This window comes from Nicotiana sylvestris, chromosome 5 (genome assembly GCF_000393655.2).
Source record: "Nicotiana sylvestris chromosome 5, ASM39365v2, whole genome shotgun sequence".
Taxonomy (NCBI): domain Eukaryota; kingdom Viridiplantae; phylum Streptophyta; class Magnoliopsida; order Solanales; family Solanaceae; genus Nicotiana; species Nicotiana sylvestris.
Window position 1 is genome coordinate 23,041,808 of NC_091061.1, and position 8,456 is coordinate 23,050,263.

General features: G+C 38.3%; 1 long non-coding RNA gene across 1 annotated transcript; it reads right to left on the bottom strand.

Moving 5' to 3' along the window:
* Positions 1–7,316: 7,316 nt before the first annotated feature.
* LOC104229733 (uncharacterized) lies at positions 7,317–8,245 on the bottom strand. The gene is made up of 2 exons (XR_011400033.1): positions 7,913–8,245; positions 7,317–7,597 (listed from the first exon to the last, which is right to left on the bottom strand). It is a non-coding gene; the product is annotated as an uncharacterized lncRNA (long non-coding RNA).
* Between the last annotated feature and the right edge of the window lie 211 nt (positions 8,246–8,456).

The following is an 8,456-nucleotide window of genomic DNA, read 5'->3' on the forward strand; positions in this document are numbered from 1 at the left end:
TCATTTTCTCAAAATTTCGGCAGAGCTACGACTCTACTCAGACTCTTTCACGGTTTTCTAATATGTGGAAAATGATGACAACATACAAAATCTTTTGAATTTTCATGCTCTTTTTTTTATATGTATATATATATATATATATTTATATGTTTATTATTATTTTTCAAAAAATGTGGCATGGGAAACATAAGGATTTCCAAGACATCTTGGATTCCGCAACTGTTCCCCATGCGCTTTTCCCAACATGTGAAGCATGGGGGACATAGGGAATTCCAAGACTTCTTGGATTCCACAAATGTTCCCCATGTGCTTTTTCCCAAAAATGAAGCGTGGGGGACATGTGGAATACCAAGGCTTCTTGAATTCCACAATGTTCCCCATGTCCTTAATTAACATAATGGCATGCTTATCAAAAATAGTGCAACTTTCTTATTTAACGTGATCAGCATGATAAGGAGTGTCATTTGTCCGCAAATATCATTGGTCCGCCAAATGACCCATTCACCCTTGCATAAATACAACATGTAGCACATAGGATGCCAAAGATGGTCTATTATTTTCAGGTTGCTTGTCCTAGACGGACCCAACCCCTGTGTTGAGTCCCCTAAGTCAAATGCACATGATGCAAATAAACGTTCCTACTAGGGATCCGGCATGTGGCTTTGTTATACTAGGTTCAGAACCTGGGTGTTTGTTCTAGACCTGGCTTACCCGAGCGGACAGCTCGAGCCGAGGGGGGGCAGCGTACCGGGAATACAGAAGCTTCACCGGCTTAGCAACTTATCCGAACCTCGTTCTAAATTGGGATTTGACACTATACAGAAAAGAAGTCGTACGAAGTACGCCCTTCTTCATGATTTAGAAGACTCAGAAAGTATAGGGGTTTCGGCACAGTTTATATACAGTTCACGTAATATCAAAGCAGTAAAAGCAGCATTTAGCACATTAGGCTAAAACATGTAAAAATCAGATAATAAATAAAGCCAAATAATAACAATTATTTTAAGCTCAAATTCTTAACCCTGAACCAGTGGTTCTGGGTGCTTATCCCCAGCAGAGTCGCCAGAGCTGTCACACCTCCTTTTTACATACCCGAGAGGGTACAAGGGAGTTTTTTCCAATTAAAGGACAATCGAAACGGGATTGGTTTATTTATTTCAGAGTTGCCACTTGGGAGATTTAGGGTGTCCCAAGTCACCAATTTTAATCCCGAATCGAGGAAAAGAATGACTCCATATTACAGTCTGCGTACCAGAAATCCGGATAAGGAATTCTGTTAACCCGGGAGAAGGTGTTAGGCATTCCCGAGTTCCGTGGTTCTAGCACGGTCGCTCAACTGTCATATTTGGCTTATTTATCTGATTTTAATACAATTATGAACCGATGTGCCAATTTTAAACTCTTGACCGCTTTTATTATTATTTTTTACGAGAATTGCAACGTCGTGAAAATATATCTCGAACCACGTTACATCAATGCACCCGTGGTTATTGACATATCTCGACTCGGTTGAGATTTGGATTTGGGTCACATAAATGTGCACCCGAATTAAGAAAAATAAATTATTAAGACGCGCCTAAAGCAACTAACGTATTGTTTTAATATATATACATTCAGAGGGCCCTGCGACTTGTGCATTTTTTGTTTGTCGAGGCTCGTCTCCTTCATTATTAAAAGGATTTACAACGTCATGGAAATGCATCTCATACCACGTCACAATCAATGTACCCGTGATTAGAGACACATTTCGATTTCGTTGAGACTTGGATTTGGGTCACATAAATGTGCACCCGAGCTTAAGGAGATAATATTATTACAGGCGCGCCTAAAGCAACTAGCGCATTATTATTTTTGGGTAGGGCCGTGAAATTTGCTAAACGGCCCGTCCCGGAATCTAAGTATTTAATACGTATATTTTTGGGAGGGCCCCGCAATCTGTGCGTTTTCATTTAGCGAGGCTCGTCTCATTTTTATTATTATTATATTTTTTTTATTATTTTTTTTTTAAAAAAAGGGTAAACTTAAAGTTACTACATTTTTTATTTTATCTATTTAAAGAGTTAGTTCAAAGTTATTAAAATATATTACAAGCCATGTTGTACGTAACACACTAGTGGTTCACGACAAGTTCTATTTGACTATGTTCCAAATTGGAGCCGGGTCACATGAGATGCACCCCCGGTTCCTTTAATCTAATTACATACAAACAAAAATATTGCCACAAATCACTAATTTGACGCTATTTTTAAACTATCATTCTTTTTTCTCCTAATCTAGTTTAATGAAATATAAGTTGATAATCTAACAATAAATGGCAAACATCTAACAATTAGTGATAAACAAAAATATAACATTAACAACAGAACATAACATTAACAATCAGTGATAAACTAACATGACGAGATAAACTTTAAAATACGGCAAATATATTACTACTACTCAAATTTACCGCGACAAGACATGGAAGCAAAGAACACACTGAGGCAACAAAAATAACATGAATTCTCACGTTTAACAGCAACGTCGAGTTTCAACACCTCGAACTCGCCAAAATGGACAGCAACAACCTCGACGTACCGGACCTCGACGAACCAAAGTCGACCTCGACGGAACTCATCCCGGACAGAACTTCTGGGCTGTTTTTTGAACGTTTTTGGTTAAGCCTCAGCTGGTATGTATGTGTGTTTTCCGGTCAGTCACGGCACGGAGGGGAGGGTCGTTCACGGCGTGGGGGAGTCATTTGGGCAGTGGACGATGTTTAACGGGGGTGGTGTTTAGTGGTGTTGTTCGGACGAGAGGGAGTAGGGGCTCGTAGGGTTTTGGGTGGTTTGTTGCCGGTGGTGATGGAGGAGGCAGAAGGAGTGGTCGTGGGCTTTGACGACGGAGGGAGCTGGTCGTTGTTTGTGGTGGTGCTCGAACGTTGGCGGAGGGAGCTGGTCGTGTGGTTGTCGACGATGGAGGTTTTCTGGTTCGTTTTCCGGCCAGTTATGATGGTTCGGCGTTAGAAGGGTTGTTTTGGTGGTCGGCTGGAAAATGACGACGAGGGTGCTGGCTGCGACAGTAGGGATGCTGGGGAAGGTGACGGAGTGGTCGTTTGGTGGTGTTCGCCGGTGAGAGGATCGTGGGTTTTGACGTGAGCGAGGGTTTTCCTGTTCTTCTTCTCTTGAAGAAGATCAACAGTAGTCCCCAGTTTTTTCAAAAATCTGTCCGTCCTTCCTTTTTCAAAAGTCCCCCGTCCAAATGTGTTTTGTCCGTGTATTTAGTACCCTTGCCCAAGACAAATGAGCCCCACGCGTGGTGGGGTTCGAGGTTTGTGTTCCCCACGCGTGGTGGGGTTCCCCGTGTATGGGATTCCGTCCGTGTTCCCCACGTGTGGCAGACTCAGATTATTATGGGCTAGATCCGAAAATTAGGCCTAAAAGCGGGTAGTTTGAACCCGAATATTATTCTTTTGCCCGGACCCGAGAAATAGGAACACGTTGCTTAACTAGTCCTATGTAAGCAAAATAACTACAAAAAATAAGACTAGTATTTAAACAAAACTATATATTTTTTAATATATTTTTCAAGATTTAAAATAGCTTCAAAATATTAATAAAACTATTTTTTGTAATTTTCGGTTTTATGTAAGGATAAAATATAAAGTAATATTTTTTGTATTTTTCAAAAATTAAAATGACTACAAAACATTAATAGAACTATATTTTTGGTTATTTTCGAAATTATATAAAGTACAAAAATAAAGTGCAATTTTTGTATTTTTTCAAGTTTATGAGAAATACATAAACTAAAATTTATATATATATTTTTTGTAATTTTTCTTTTTGCAACGAAATAAAGTAAAAATAGTTAAAATGGCTATATTAGACCCCATTTCACATATTCACGCTAAAAACGTGAAAATTCTCGGGGAGGGTCAAAAATCCGGTGTCTACAATGACCATTGTCTCCACAATGATAGCAACCATGAAACCCGATCTTGCACTGACCTAAATGTTGCCGCTTACATGTTCCACAAAGACCTTGTTGGTGTGAATGTTGCTCAGCATGACTCTGGCTATGTGAGGATGGTGTCCCAAAATTCTGATTCTGGCGAGACTGATTTCCATAACTCTGAGTATGTTTGAAGGAAGACCCACCACCTGACTGATGACTGGACTGAGTTGGTGCTAATGACTCCATATTAGAGGAATCTCTTCCATCTCCGCTGGATGTACCATTAAACCTACCCGTTGTCCGAGCTTTCTTGTTATTCTCTTTTTATTCTCTCCTTTATTGTCTGTCTTTTTCTAAGTGCTTGGCAAATCCCACAACAGAGGAGAAGGCTGTCATCCCTACTGCTGCAGCTGATGTCTTATCCTTAATGTGGTAAGCAAACCGCCAACAAACCTGCGAATCTTTGCTTTTTCTGTCTTAACCATGTGAGGAGCATGCTTAGCTAACCTTATGAATTTCATGTAGTACTCTTGCACACTTTTATTCCCTTGCTTGAGCTGTTCGAACTCTATAGACTTAGTTTCCCTATCCTCTTCTGGGATAAAGTTAGCCATGAAGGCCTCTTCAAATTCCTCCCAAGTAGACGGACCATCATCTTCATCTCTTTCCTTTTCCCATATCTCAAACCAAGCACCGGCCACATCTCTAAGCTGGTAAGTAGCTAGCTCCACAACTTCATCATCAAATGCTTTCATCACTCGAAGGGCTTTCCTTACACCCTCCAGCGACAACATCAGATCTTCATTAACTATAGAACCATGGAACATTGGAGGACTCAACTTCAAAAATTCATTCACTCTTGAGGACTCAAAATTGTTCTGTCTATTTGATTGAGGTGGAATCTCATCTCTTCTCTTGTTCTGGTTGGCCATAAAGGCTTTAAACATCTCCATAGAACTGTTGACAGTATTAAACATCTGACCCACCTCGGGAGATATAGTTTCCTGAGCCGGAGCTGCTGTTAGGGGCGGTACTGGATCCTGAGGTACGGGATCATTATGCTCCACCCCTTCTTCATATTCAACCCGGGGTACTTGGACCCTTTTTATGGATCTACCTTTCCTTTTCTGAGTTAAAAACTTTTTAGTTCTGCCTTGAGCCACAATAGTAGCAATAGTTTCTTGAGCAGCATCCTGAGTGTCAGTGTCAGAGTTGCAAATACGAGCCATATCTGCGAGTTTTGGAGAAAAGAATACATTAGATAATTTCTTAGAGGTAGGCTCTACTGCACGATCTAAAGTATGAAAAAATGAGACTTTTCCTAAATGCTTGTAGCCTCCTGTTTATAAGTATGACGCACTTCATACACATAAACAAAACTCTACTAACACGTCTTCATAAACCCCTAGGACTCCATAAACCTGAGGCTCTGATACCAAGTTTGTCATGACCCATTTTCTGAACAAGCCGGGACCGGCACTCGATCACTAAATATGACCGAGCGAACTATCTGTGTTTATCAAATCTATTATAACTCCAAACTTTATATGCAACAAGGCAATACTCCAACCAAATACTTTTGATTAATTTAAATATTTAAATAAATAAACTCCAAAACTTTATTCGTAATAACTACTGAATTTATACTAAGTTATTATCAAAAACATCTGAATTTTAACCCATTGACTATGTCTATGAAGCCTTTACTGATAAACTGACGCATTGATCAAGACATGAGATTTCCTGGCCAGTTCTCTAAGTAAACAAAGAAATAACTAAATAAAGATAACTCTAAGGAATACTTCACGAACAAAAGCGAAGTTCACCAATAGCACTGGAAGAGAAGGAAGTCCTAACCCGTAGCCTGCTCGCCTGCAAAATCGATTCCAATGTTGTACCGCAGACCAACGTAGGTTCCCAAAAGAGAACGTCAGTACCATCCATTGTACTCAGTGAGTCTCAACAACATGGGACACAACTTTAATACAATACACATTACGAGCAAAGAATATAACTGCATAGAAAACATAAAGCCTCTAAGAACAATTCTAAAATAATTGCATAATAGCAGTTTATGAATATTCTAAAAGAAATTCTTTTCTTTTTCTAAATTTTTTTTACTTCTCTTTATACTTTGGGAGTTCCAACTATCCTAACTTAATTCTATCTCAGTCACCGTTTGATCGGCACGGGTTCGATCCCAACCTGATCGAATAGGCCCAATCCACGAGGTGCCACTCGCTTCATGGTTCTCAACGCTCATGTCTCATACCTTAGCATGGCTAAGTAAATTCTCAGCAACGAGACCCTCGGCTCGTGTGCTCCCTACTTTGGTACAAGTAGTTTCAGGAAGTCAACGCCTTGGTCAGGACCCTAGGCCTGGACAATGGCCCCTTCTCAGAATAAAGGATACTCCCAAAAATCTTTTCTTTCTAAAACTTCTTCTTGTGACTTTTCAAGTCTAAATCTTTTATACATACTCATACTAGCATCCTTAAATGTAAGGCATGGGATAAGAATGAAATAAACATTCAAAAGTATTTATAAAGATTCTTGATCCTTCATGAATTTTCAACATGAAAATAGCATATAAGAATAACATAAAAAATCTGAAATTTATACCCATATATCAAAATAATCATCTAAACTTTACCTAGAAAATAATTTTAAGCTAATAAGTACTTACTACTCCAATTAAGTATATATTAACTCTTTTATACAATTCATCAAACACCTTGTGTGTGTGCTTTTGTGAGTTAAACCACTTCAGTAAAGGGTTATATCAACTCACCTCAAAACTTTTCAAGCCAATACGTAGGCCCCAGTCCAATTGACACCATTCAAACAATCGATTCTACAACAAACCAGTTGATTTTAATCAATTTTAAAATTTCACACCTAAATATGAGATTTATTGTTGTTATAGAGGAAGAAGAGAATTAACTATTCAATTCTTACCTATTACTATTGTAGGGTAATTGACCATAGGGAATTTTACATACCTGAGTTTAAGAATTAGTGATTTGTAAGAAATCCTAGATTTTTCCGTTGCTTGCGTGAGTTTCCTGGCTCTCTGTTTCGTGAGTTTGCTCTATTTTTGGTCTAAGGCTTTTGCCTTCTGATGCTTATCGTGAATAACAGAATGTTGTTCTTTTTCCTTAAGGCTTGAAGCCTTTTTGTTCCATCAGCCCTTTTATGGGCTTTTGGCCCCTTTTTTTCGGTATCCACTTTTAATAATTAATAATATTAAAATTATTAATATTTCTCTAATTGTATATCCAATTATTTAAGTGTGTGTATATACATACCTATAATTAGTGTGTCTCGAAACTTTTATAAATTCACTATAAGCAAGAAAAAAAAGAAAAAAAATAACTTAATTCTATAAATAACGTGTCTCGAAACTTTTATAATTTGAGGGGTGTTACAACTGATCAACCCATTTTTGCTCCTCTAAGAAATAATCAAAATTCATGTCACACCCATTCTCAAAATCATGCAAACATTCATTCTGTTGCTCCTCTAACATCCCATTACACAAGTTGTTTTTTAGGTGTAATATCAATGTCTTTCTTCTTGTTGTCTTCAGCTTCTTCTTTTCTTTGCTCACTTATCTCTGACTCTAAATGATGTTCATGCTGTTGTGTTTCTAGTCCTTTTCCTTCGGTCAGGGGCGAAATCAGAAAGTCCAACAAAAGTTCGAAAAAAGTGTTAGACAACTAAGCAGAGGCGAATAAGAATGGATTTTGGGTCTAACTCAACCCCAAAAGTTAGCTTATGAGGTGAGGATTGACCAAGATCATATAAAGAGACCAAGGACCTCAAATTCCACCGATAGGACAATTCAACAGAGCCGGAGCAAGTATTTCAAGCTTATAGGTTCGAAAACCTAATCCTTTTCAAAACTTTGTCCAATCAAATACCTTCAAATAAAATAAAAAGGATGGAAGTGTACATAAATAAGAATTTTTCTTACCGGTATCAGTAGTATAATTTTCCGGTAAATGTGATTCATTCGAACCACTTTCAGACCATGTAGCTCCACCACAACCTCCATGACAAGTGGATTCATAGGTGGTCGTGTTATTCTTGTATTTTTTGGACTTGAATTGGCATACTCGATCGCGTTTTCTCGAGATGCATTCGCAATTTTCGTCAACAACAACTGCCATTTTCGGCACCTCTACAGTATTCTTAATAATCCCTTTGTGCCTAAAGTTGTAAAGTCTTCGACGTAAGTTAGAGATCCAGTAATTCTTTATCTCATTATCTGTTCGGCCAGGGAAATGGTTCGCTATCAAAGACCACCTGTAACGCACAACATGAAAGTGAAACTGAAAGTTAATGAAAATAATTATCCAAGGTGTAACCCTCTCACAAATTTCTTTTGAAATAATGCAAGAACACGTAGGGCTGACCTACCATATATGGAATGCTGGTAGGGCCGTGTATAATTTGGTAAATACGGAATTATCTATCAAAAATTTTGGTATTTGATATTCGGTATTTTAGTATTTGGT